Source organism: Adiantum capillus-veneris, chromosome 25, assembly GCF_014529385.1.
Source record: "Adiantum capillus-veneris isolate H3 chromosome 25, ASM1452938v2, whole genome shotgun sequence".
NCBI lineage: Eukaryota > Viridiplantae > Streptophyta > Polypodiopsida > Polypodiales > Pteridaceae > Adiantum > Adiantum capillus-veneris.
Genome location: NC_140955.1, coordinates 134,413,211 through 134,426,251, shown reverse-complemented (window position 1 = coordinate 134,426,251; position 13,041 = coordinate 134,413,211).

The following is a 13,041-nucleotide window of genomic DNA, read 5'->3' as shown; positions in this document are numbered from 1 at the left end:
AATGCTGTGATGTTTTAAAGTGGTAAGTGAGGTCGTTTTCAAGCTCTCTTAAGTCAGATGAACACTTGGTTCAATTTTGGATTTTTTTTGCTTTTTGTACCTTCTTTCAATGCTTTTTTGCAAGAATCAAGGAATCTTTCTTCTACTCGGTCCAAGGAGGGAAGGTTTAATTTTGTGAAATTCCATTTTTTGGGTGCTTTTTGTTGAAAAGCATCATCGTTTATTTTTTGATAGATTAGGTCTCCCCAATCTTGGAAAAATAAAAAGTCTTTCAAAACATCTTTTTTTTTCTTTTTCTTTTTTAGCTCTCTGATGCTTCACATCAACTAGTTTTACGGAATTGCACCCACACACCCACACCTGTGTGTTGCAGGGGTTGAACCATAGTGGGCACGCTTAGAGCCCCTTGCCTTAACCACTAGGCCAAAGTCTTTCAAAACATCTTAATCGAGTAAGTGAAGGGAGAGTTTAGGAAATGAAAAGGCACATGACTGTGGGAAGTCAAAGACTTTTTGTGTCCATCTAAAGAGGTGGTGGACTTTACATGGGTACAGTTGTGTTTCTCTTCTCTTTTATTTCTCTTTAGTATTTTCTTTTCTTTAAAGTTTCTTTGCATTATGTACTTGCACTATGTAGGTAGTGTTTTTTTTTAAAAGCCATTATAAATATTTTTGGTTTGGGTAGATTAGGTGAAGCTATGGTTCAATTTCAGGAAAAAAAATTCTCATCATTTTTTTGCTTTTCATAATTTTTCATGGTTCCAAAAATTAATGTGCTTTTTAATATCATCTAACCCTAAAAATGTTATTTTTAGTCACCGTATATTATTTTTATAAAAAGCAACACCATTAGGTCTCCCAATCTCAGAAAAATAAAAATTCTTTCAAAACATATTAAGTGCATAAGTGAAGGGTGAGTTAAGGAAATGAAAAGACAAATGAAATTGGAAAGTCAAAGACATATGAAGGTGCAAAGTCAAAAGACATTTTGTGTCCATATAAAGAGGTGTTTCTGCTCTCCTTTATTTGTCCTTTAGCATTTTTTTCTCTTCAAAGTGTTCTCTCTCTGTCTCTCACTCTCTCTCTCTCTCTCTCTCTCTCTAAAAATGTTGTATCCGTCCTTTCTAGCTAATATTGTTGCAAATCTATGTGTATCATCATTGCCCATTAATGCTATATGCTATCGACTAGCACATCGTTTTTGTTGTTGTTGAGAAAATCTTTGAATTAGGAATACCTTTTAATTTTTTTGAAGCCATTAGGAATACCATTAGGAACATCATATATACATCAAGGGTGGTATGGTGAGCATCATGATTATGTTGGGGCTTGGCAGTAAGGTTTAGTTCACCTACGGTTGCATTAGTTGCCAAGATTCCTTTTTAACTGAGTAAATTGTACCAAAAAATTGGATGGTGGAGGTAAGAGTTTACTTTTAAAAGCAATCAATGTTCTTAGAGAAAAAGAGGAGCTTTCCACAAAATTAGCACTACTTTTGGCTAAAAGTATGGTGCCCAGATTTCTACTTGGCCTCCACTTTGCTTGCCTGAGCACCTATAGAAGAAGTAGTTATGCACACAAACAAGCACATATACATACGTACAAACACAATGAAACTTGATGTACTTATTATACGGAGGTGGGACAAGATCTCCATCACCATCTCCATAACTTACGTGCAAGCTCTCTCTCTTTATAAGTGGGAAGAACAAGCCATCTCTCTCTACTATTTCTCTTCTCCTTTTACGGCGGTGAACGTGCTCTCTATTGACTTTGTGGTGGAAACCTCTACTTAGCTCTCATCACGGCTCTCTTAAGACAAAGGAAGAAGCCTCTTGACCACCAACACCTACTCCTTGATCATAGTAAGTGTTACCATATACATATGGTAGTGATGTGTGTGAACACACTAGGACTACCGGGGCATTTTTTCCCTCTTTAGGAGGTTTTTTCCCTTGCGCATTGTATATACGCCCATCACTCTAGGGCTATCCATCTTTCCATTTCACACTAAGTAATACACTCTCTGTTGTGTGCCTTGAGCTTCCTTCATCTTCTCCAAGCTGTGTGCATTTCCCTACAACCCTAATTTCATCAATTGGTATCAGAGCAGGTTGCGTCCTCCCGGGCTTAGTCGCCAGCAGCTCCAACACACGCCTGCTCACTTTCTCCAATTTTGTAAGCTTTGGCGAGTGTTCGCATGTCGACAAAAAGTTTGGGCAAGCTCGTAGAGCTTAATCAGCTCAAATTTCTAATTTGGGCTCAATTCGATCTCCGTTTCCACTACAGACAGTATTGCATAGGCTATTTCGTCATTTTGTGCAAAATTTTTGTTAGTGTCGTTTTTTGCATGACAGGTCCTTATAGTCTTCTAAAGTTTGTGCTATATAGCCCGTGTTTGTTTCTCCTCTTTTCAGACAGTTTCACATCAGGTACATCAATTACCATGGCTAACAACAACACATATGTGTTCAAGATGTTTGTTGTTGAGGATAGATTGGATGGGACAATTACCATAGGTGGGCTTACATGATGCAACATGTTCTTGTGTCAAAGGGTGTCTAGAATATTGTACATGGCATTGATGTATGTTTTGATTCTGAGGATGTAGACGATGTTGAAGATGTTGCACGTCTTGCTGCTGTTAGAGTTGTTTTACCTATGATAGAACAAGCTCGTTGGGATGTAAAGGATGCACAGACTCATGGATTGATTGTGTTTTCTATGAAGCGCACTATTAATCCCTATATTCATTCAACAAAATTTGCAAAACAGGCTTGGGATATTCTAGCTGGTCTTTATGCAAGTCGCAATGAGGCTAAAATTGCATTGCTGTAAAGAGCTGGAATCGAAGAATATGCATGAGGAAGATGATATGGAAACTTTCCTTGCTAGTGTCAAGGATATCAATGAGCAACTTATTTTTGCAGGTGAAGTCATTTCAGACAGTTCCCTTGTGCAGACTATTCTTGATGAATTGCTAGATTCTTAGAAGACTTTTGCTAGTACTTGGAGACTTATGACCCAAGGAAACCCTGAAGTTGTCAAGTTTGATGCATTATGCACATTGTTTTTGCAAGAGTCACTTTCCAGAAAAACAGGACTAGACAACGTGCAATTGAACAGGTCTTTATTGCTGCTCAAAGAAAAGGTGGTAACAGTGATGCAGCCACTTCTCATGGTTCTTCTGCGAGTGGAAAATCTACAAAGCACATTACCTCACATTGTGGGTTGTTCACCTCTCTCGAGTCTGTCCCTCATGGGAACTCAGTCACTTATGCTAACAATGCCTCTTACCCGGTTCAGGGAGTTGGAAAGATTGTGCTTACTGCTGCAAATGGTAGTTCTTTCACACTTGTTGATGCACTTTATGTACCTGGGATCAAGAAGAATCTTTTGTCTGTCTTTGCACTTGTTAGACTTGGTCTTGTAGTCAAATTTGTGGATGGCAGATGGACTGTACATGATCTCAGTTTCGGTGATGAAATTGTTGCATCTGGCATTTTATGCCGTGGGCTATATAAGCTCACTTTCTATGACAAGTGTGGGCAATTTTGCAAATGCAGTCGTGGATTCAAAGGCTATTTCAGATGCATAACTTCTGAATTTTGCCAATTTGTTGTGTTTGCAGAAATCTGATATGGTTACTTCTTTGCTCCCTCTTGAAGCACTTGCCAAACATGCTTGTGAAGGCTGTATTTTGGATAAGATGCAGCGTTCTAAGGTTCCAAAGGATGGTTCAGTTAGGGCCACATGCAGGTTGCAACTTGTGCATAGTGATGTTTGTGGGCCCACGCAGACTCCGTCCTTGGGAAACTACCTTTACTTCATGACCTTCAATGATGATTGCTCCAGGCATGCATGGGTATTTACACTTAAAGAGAAGTCCAAAGTTTTTATGTGCTTCAAACAATTTCTAGCTATGGCTGAAAATGTCTCAAAATGTACTATGGGCACCCTCCGTTCTAATCGAGGTGGGGAGTACATGTCTCATGAATTTTATGCATTTTTGGCTAGCCGTGGGATAAAACACCAATGTACAGTGCCTTATACGCCTCCACAAAATGGCATTGCTGAGAGGAAAAATAGGTCACTTTTAAAAATGGCATAATGGATGGTCAAAATTCAAGCTTTATCGCATTCATTTTTGCTTGAGGCCATCATGTGTGCCACTAATGTACTTAACAAGTGTCCTACAAAAGCATTGGAGTCTAGTACTTGTTTGGTGTATGCTTTGGTGCCACACACACAACGCAAAAAATTCGATGATAAGGCTGTCAAATGTATTTTTGAGCAAAGGTTACAGGTTGTATCATCCACAAACAAAGTGTATCTTGGTCTCATGGGATGTTGTGTTTGTGGAAGATTCTATTCAACCCTTGTTGTCATGTACTAGAGACAATAATGTAAGATCACAGGACATTTATGACACTTTGGTTGCCTCTTTTCAGTGGTGGAAGTTCGAATGTAAATTCCAATGAGGCAAATGTACAACCTATGGGGGTTTCTGAAAATGTTACAGATCAGCATATTACTGATGCAGATGTACATGATGTACTTGATGAGGAAAGGGCTAAAAATGAGCAGGCTAAAGGTATGCCAAAATGACCGGTGCATACATTGCATGATAGTAAATTGGAAGCACCTTTGTCTAGTCGTACTCGTTTAGGTTCTTGCCATGCCTCTTATGCATCAGATTGTTATGCTTTGATTGTGTCTAGCTTATGTGATATAGAGGAACCTCTATATTTTGATGAAGCACATAATTCAAAAAATTGGATGGTTGCCATACAATCAGAATATGATGCACTTATAGAAAATGACACATGGACTTTATGTGATTTGCCTCCTGGCAAAAATGCCATTGGTACAAAGTGGGTTTACAAGTTGAAATGCAAGTCGGATGTGAGGTTGATTGCCATAAGGCCCGACTTGTTGCAAAAGGCTATGCGTAGCAGAAAGGCATAAATTATGAATAAACTTTTTCTCCCACTTGTTGTATGACTATTGTTCGTTTTCTATGTGCATTGGCAGCTCATTTTGGTTGGGATGTACATCAATCCGATATTGTTACTACTTTCTTGAATGGTGACATTTTTTATGAAGTCTATGTAATGCAGCCTCACAGTTGTGTCAAGAAAGGACAAGAGGACAAAGTCTGCAGATGTAAGAAGGCTTTGTATGGGTTGAAGCAATCTCCTCGTGCTTGGTATGAGAAAGCTGACACTTATTTTGGTCAAACGAGGCTTTCGTAATAGTCCAACAAAAAGCACATTGTATGTCAAGCATGAGGGCAATGTACTTCTCATTGTTGTTATTTATGTAGATGATTTGCTGATCACTGGTCCCAATGAGGCACATATTGCTGAATTTAAGGTTGATTTGAATGCTACTTTCAAGATGAAAGATTTGGGGCTGTTGCATCATTACTTGGGCATACAGTTTAAGCAATGTGATGGTGGTATTGCCTTGTGTCAAAAAAGTTACATAGAGACATTGCTATGTGAGTTTGGACTTGAGTATTGCAAACCTATTGCCACTCCCATGGAAACAGGTTTGAAGTTGAGTCTACATGATGTTGGTGATCCTGTTAATGTAACTCTTTGCCAAATTGCTATTGGCTGGCTCATTTATGTATGCAACACAAGGTTGGATGTTTAATTTGCAATCTCACACATCAGCAGATTTATGCATAGCCCCAACGTCTAAGCATTGGTAGGCAGCCAAGAGGATTTTTTGCTAATTGAGTGGCACTTTATATCTTGGCTTGTTTTATCCCAAGGGGGGATCATTGCCACCAGATTTACATGCTTTTTCGAACTCAAATTGGGCTGGTTGTTATGACACGTGAGTGTCCACAAGTGGTTTTTGTTTCATGCTTGGTAGTTCATGTATTTCATGGTTGAGCAAGAAGCAACCTACTGTGGCCACTTCCAGTTGTGAGGCTGAGTACAGGGTAGTCTTCATAGCTACAATTGAGTGTGTATGGCTCAGACGCCTTATGGCTGATTTGGGTGTTGGACAAGACATTGCCAACATCATCTACACTAATAGTTAGAGCGCATTGGCAGTTACGAGCAACCCACTTTTTCATGCTTGCACAAAGCACATTGAGGTGCATTACCACTATGCCAGGGAGAGGCTCTCAGAAGGAGAGATCAACTTGGCTTATGTCCCAACCCAGGACAACCTTGCAAATCTTTTCACAAAGTCATTGTCTTGTGAGAAGTTAAAAGCTTTTCTAAAAGCTTTGGGCTTGCTCCCCTTTGTGGACTGTTCCTGTCCTCAAGGCATGGCACTTCCCTTTACTCTTCACGCGAGCCATAGTTCACCACATCACTCCCAGGGGGGATTTGTTACCATATACATGTGGTAGTGATGTGTGTGAACACATCACTACCACATGAACGGTCCTAGTGTGTGAACACACTAGGACCGTTGGGGCATTTTTTCCCTCTTTAGGAGTTTTTATCCCCCTGCATTGTATATACACCCATCACTCTAGGGCTATCCATCTTTCCATTACACACTAAGTAAAATTCTCTCTGTTGTGTGCCTTGAGCTTCCTTCATCTTCTCTAAGCTGTGTGTGTTTTCCTGCAACCCTAATTCCAACAATAGGGCTATCCATCTTTCCATTGCACACTAAGTAAAATTCTCTCTGTTGTGTGCCTTGAGCTTCCTTCATCTTCTCCAAGTTGTGTGTGTTTTCTTGCAACCCTAATTTGAAGCATTCCGCAAAGCTTTGGGCTTGCTCCTCTTTGTGGACTGATCTTGTCCTCAGGGCATGGCACTTCCCTTTACTCTTCGTGCCAGCCCTCGTTCATCGCATCACTCCCAAGGGGGATTTGTTACCATATACATGTGGTAGTGATGTGTGTGAGCACACTAGGACCGCCGGGCCATTTTTTCCCTCTTTAGGAGTTTTTTCCCCCCGTGCATTGTATATACGCCCATCACTCTAGGGTTATCCATCTTTCCATTGCACACTAAGTAATACACTCTCTGTTGTGTGCCTTGAGCTTCCATCACCTTCTCCAAGATGCGTGCATTTCCTTGCAATCTTAATTCCAACAGTAAGAAGATCTAAACTCCATAGCTTTCTCTCTCTATTTCCTTTTCCACTTCATGTAGAGAAATTACTCTCTCAATTGGTGCTTTTTGTGTCTACAAAGGCATGTTCATATCCACAAAGGCATGTATGACATTGCTAGAAGTGTACAATGTTGATTTGTGCTTCTCTTATCATATTTAGCATGCTGATGTATGTGTATCGTGTGTGTACACTCACGTAGGCACATAAAAAGCATGCTCTTCTCCTACATCATGCATGGAATAAAGACACTATTTTGGCTGTATCTCCCAAACTATTATGTATTATGTCAAACCCCTTGAATTGGAGGTTAACCACATCATTTAGTTTTCTCTCAATGATCATGTCAAAATTCCGCTTGTTTGAAGAGTTATGGTAAAAATATGGCTTGTTGTTTTCTATGGAGTCAAATTTTTGGACCCCAAGCTCCTTGGAGAGCTACCATATGTACTCATTGATTGAAAAATTCCAATTAGCTAACTGAAGACCTTGATGCTAAATGTATTTGAACCATTTTTATCACTACAAGAGTGTGATTTATTAATTGCTTTGGTACGGGATTGCCTATATACGTAGGGGTGCTACCAAGGAGAGATACTATATGGAATTGTGGTTTTGATGTGAAGTTCATATATAATTTATGGTTTGTTTTGGTGAATTGGTTCCACTTGTTTGATTTCCATAAATTCATGTGTGATGTATGGTTATCCACCCCAAACCGTATGGTTAGTTTTGCATAAAAAGGCTTTCTTTTTGCATCATAGTTGTCAGCATGAGTCTCATATCAGTGAAGGGATGTGGTAAGGTGATAGTCTATGTTATAGGTTTGAGATTGATGCCTTGGTATGAGGTCAAATGTTCTCCATTGCATGTAGTTGTGTGCATCCAAAAATAGAGAAAAAACTATTTGCACATAAATGTGAAGTTATGGCATATGGTAGCCAAACTCATGGGGCAATTTTCTATCATGATTAGGATTATATAGTGATTTTATATTGTGCATAGAACCTCAAAGGATATGTGTGGATATCTCATATGAATCTCTGTACCGCTTTCCACCCTTCTAAGTCAAAACTAGGCTCTATGTGGAAGGAGGATGATGTGTGGTTGTAGTGTGTCACTTGCACACGGTTAAAATATTCTAAATTGGTGATTTGAGATTATTTATAATTGATGTTCAAATTATTTTTGTGCATAAAAATTTCATCTTTAAGGACCATGTATTTTATTTGAGTTTGCCAACAACAATGAATACATTTAAAACTCCAAGTGTGGGAGGTGGCTTCGTTGATGGTCATGGCTTATGTTCAAAGACTAAGAATTTTCCTTGTGATTATAAATATGGTTATGGTTTTTGGTTGTGGTAGGCAGTGTGGATCTTGGATTATTATTAATTTTTGGCTACCAAAATGGTTGTAGCTGTGTTATGTGCTAAAGTGGTATGCAGTATGATTGTGCATCACCCAAAGTGGGGTGTAGTGCTTGCCCATGTAATGGGATATGGATTATGGTTTGATTTGAGATTCTGGAATAGTTTTTGGTTGATGGATTATGTCAGACGTGTAAGGGTAGAGACCATGTACTACTTGTTTGTCTTATAAAGAGTCATTTGTGTATGTGAGATGCTATGCATAAAGTTAAGGGTTATCAACAAGATTGGAATTCCTAGTTGCATAATTGATAGCACACTAAATATTCAATGCCAGAGAGAAAGAGTATAGACTCAAGTGATAAATTGATTAGAAACGAGCCAATGACACTAGAAGTGTGTACAAATGAATGGATGCTTAAATAGTAGCAGCATATGACTAGGTGCACCTCTCAAGGGTCACATAAGCATCTTTCCCACAGGTCAAGGGACAACTCCCAAAGGGAAAGAGTGACCCCATAGAATATGGAAAGCTATGGTGATTGGGAATGGATTTTAGTCTCTTGTGCAACTCATCATGCCATATGCCTTCACATGCTCACAAGATGATTAGACTTCTGACTATACAAGAGGTCATGCCCATAGAGTTTGAGAGGTCTAGGCCGAAGGCCATGATCCCAAAAATCCTCCCCTTGGAATTTGGACTATACTGAATTAAGCTAGGCTAAGACTCAATGCCAAATAGGCTAATAATCACTCAAACTAAAGTAGTCACATAGACTAGGGTAGTCACATTGACTATATTCGCATAAACTAAAAATAGGTCTCATCTGATATGGTGTCACATAGACAAAATAATCCTCTCCTCAAACAAAGAAGGCAAAAGAACAGTCGTATTTACAGTACATCAATGAAATCTCCATAAGAATTGGGGGTGCTAGACATGGATCCCTACTCCCCTGCTTGCTCTTGTTACCAACAGTCGCAAGAGTTTCACGCCGGGCTCGGGGTCCTTAAGGTGGACTAGCTGGGGGTTGCAGGCCATTGTGCACATGAATGTGGAAAAGCTGTAGGTTCAGGGGCCATCGAGAAAGGGTTGGCATAGCCTACGAGGCAAGCGTACTCTAGGGAAGGGTTTCCCAACTGTCTCGCCCTTGGTGAGTGGTGCTTAGCAAGGCCTATTTTTGCTCATCGGGCTTGGCGGTTGTCCGCCTTCACTACAAAGGGTTCTCTCTCATCTGGATCTTCTTTGGCTCAATTCTGTCTTAGCATTGATGGTATCTGCATCAGTGATTGTTGTAGCCACCCCTAGTTGTGGATGGATGGTTCTTGGCCCACCTATAATGTCCTGTACTTTTTGGATTGCTCTCGTGTTGGTTGTGGTGGGGTTCTAGCCCGCTGCAACATGGTGCTAGAAGGTGACAGCTTGAGGTGCCATGGTGGTTTTGTGCGGCTCGATTCAACCTAGTGTGGTGTCGTGCCTTGGTGGATCTTGTGGTCTCACTTTGTGTTTGAATCTTATCTAGCTGGCTCCTTTGAGGTGATGGAGGCTCCGGACTCCGCCCTGCTTACGGATTTAGCTTCTCTCTGGTGGTTTATCTTTTGGTGGCTCATAATATGGTATTGTTTTTTTTTTGTATTGTGGCCTCGTCTGGAGGGCGTTCCTTCTCTAGGGTGGCAGATCGGGCCGGGTCGATGGTAACTGTGGGTGTTTGGGTCTTGTTATGGTCTATGATGAATTTGTATGTTATGTTTTGTCAGGTTTGAGGGCTCCTTGTAAAAGCCCTCAGACGAGGTCTGCTGATGTTATGGCTTTAGCCTGATGTAGTTTTTTTGGTCTCCTTCGCTCATGCCGAGCGGGGAGGATGTAAGGTTTCTTTTAATTTACATCAACTCACTCTATTCAAGTGAGTATTGCAAAAAACAAAAGAATCCGAGGTGTCACACATGGAGACAGTTCTCCTCTTCTTGATCTTTGTCTTCGTCTTTGTCCTTTGAAAGGTTGACTTTTCCTTTGTCTCCTGCTGTTGTTGCTGCTACTGTGGTATTTTTACAATGGGTGACCATTGATGCCACATTTGCCAAAAAACTTGTTCTTATAGCAATCTTTAAAGAAATGCCCCGATTTTTTGCATTCATTACACTTCTTATTATTTATCCTAGTTGATGATGAGCATTCCTAGATGATGTGATGAAGCCCCTCCATTGATTGAAGTCTTCTTGTTTGCCTTTTTTCTTCTTCAATCAATACATTGATCGCATGTTGCAAAGTGGGTGTAGGGTCCTTTTTTTCTAGTCCTGTGACAATGTTGTCAAAATTCTCGGGAAAACACTTAAGAGCACATCAACATTATCTTCCTTGGGAATTTGACAATTGATGTAGGTTAATTGAATGATGATACTTATCACCCTATTCACGAGGCTTGAAATGTCCTCCCCTTGATTCATTGCGAGTTTGTAAAGTTTCCTTTTAAGGGTTATCTTGCTCATTTTCAGCTTGGCACCAAAATTTTCCTCTAAGATGTTCCATGCTTGGATGGCTGTGGCACAATTGTCACTGAAGTGCACATAATTATCATGCAATGAAGTGATAATTATGCCAAGAGTCTGTTCATCTTTGGCTTGAACTTGTGTTATGTGAGATTTGATGAGTGTGCCTTTAGCTATGGATGATTTAACTTCGTGTGGTTTAACAACACAACATAATTTTCTGGGCATGAGGTAACCTTGCACTTTGGCTTGCTAGGTGTGGAAACCCTCCCCATCGAATTTTCTGATTTCCTTTTCTCCCATAGTGCAGGTAGAGAGGCCTTAGGAATTAGTGGGGTAAGCTAATGCTAGTGTCTATCCTCTTTACACATACACTTTTGTGCCCCTATTCTCTTAGGTGTAACAATACAAAGGGCTTTTATGCTATGGATGCATATAATTTCTAGGATTTATAATTCATTGGGAGGGTACAAATGGAGAGTACGTGCCTACAATTTTGGAATGGGCTTTGATAAGGGGAATCTTAAGAGATCCCCTTTTCATCAAATTGCAAAATGAGACTGAATACCAAATGGCGGGGCAGGGGAAAGGTGGCAGAGCAGGCAAACATGTCTCTCTCTCTCTCTCTCTCTCTCTCTTTCTTTCAACGAGGAGCTATTTTTCTCTCTTTTCTTCTCAATGGCAGAGGCCGCAAGCTACTGGGGATCATCACGCTCAGCAGAGCTTCAATTGGTCGCACACTCTACCATGGTTGTGGAGCCCCCATGTAGCCTGGTTGCACACTCTGCTATGACACAACTCAAACCTCAGCACAATGTGTAGTTATGGGTACCCACAATCTTGCATTTGAGTCGCGTAAAGATTGCACAATTTTGATTTTACAAGGAAGTTGATACCATGAAGCTTGCGCAGGTGCCGAATGCAAGCATCGCCAAGAGGGCAACACAGAGAAGAAGTGGTCGCTTTTGAAGGTGTATTTGTGATTGTTTGCAAATATGTGTAGTGCTTTTCTAGACTACGTAGTCGGTAGTTGTGCGTGGGGTGAGAGCGAGAGGGAGGGCAATGTTGCCAGAGCAAGGATGCAAGGGTTTCAAGATGTAGCAGGAGACACATGCAAGGATGGAGGGGTGAATACGGTGGGATTTTCTTTGCGTCGGGAAATCTAGAGAGAGGGCAAATGGGGAATCTGGAGAAAGGGCAAACGGGGAATCTCTCCATCTGGAGAGATTCGCATTAATAGAAGTGGAATGGAGAAAGTAAGAGAGTGAAAATTTTTCTTTGCTTGAGGTTTTTGTTTTTTGGCCATACTCACAATTGTGAGTTGAGAGAAATTATATTAATTAAAAAACAATACAATTTCCCTCAAGCATTACATGTGGCTTGCGTGGGGGTTGGGGCGGGGGGGCTAGGGTTCCAATAGAGGTTTGTACACAAACACAGAGGAAACAAAACTAGCGGTGACGAGCCCACCCTCTCAAGTGTTCTAAGCAACTCAATGCATGAGTCCATTCTTCATCCTTGTCCGTTGACCTTCTTCTTGCTCCAACACCGTGGATGAGCTCATTGCTCATGGACACGATATCATCAAAACGGGCCATAGCTAGTTTGGCCTCAAAAACTCAAAGGTTTTTAGACTTCCAGACTTGGTTTAGGTAGCAAAATCTAGTAATTTGGGTGCACACCAAGATGGCCTGGCTTTGGAATCTCCGCCCTCCCAAGATCAGGTCATCGTAAAGATGATCTTCCAAGTCTTCCGTACCCATTTGCAAACCTTGGTGGCCAGCCCCGTGAAGTAGGGCACGTGAAGAATTTAGGGCCAAGCGTGGTGTGTAAAAAGATTTTGGTAAAAGTATGGTAGTCTGTACTTTTTACAAGCCTTTGATGTAACCTTCTGGCCCTCAAGGCTCACCATGAGCTTGAGGCTGATTTGCTCTTTTCTCAAATTTCCTTGAGGTTTCTTTGTTTTCTTGAGTTTGCCTTGGATTTTGAACTCCTTGCTGTGTGAGCTATGTGTAATTCTTACCTAGTGGTTCTCATCTAAAGGAGAGAAACGGCCAAAAAATGGGAACTTGTTTTTTTTTTTTTGGGGGG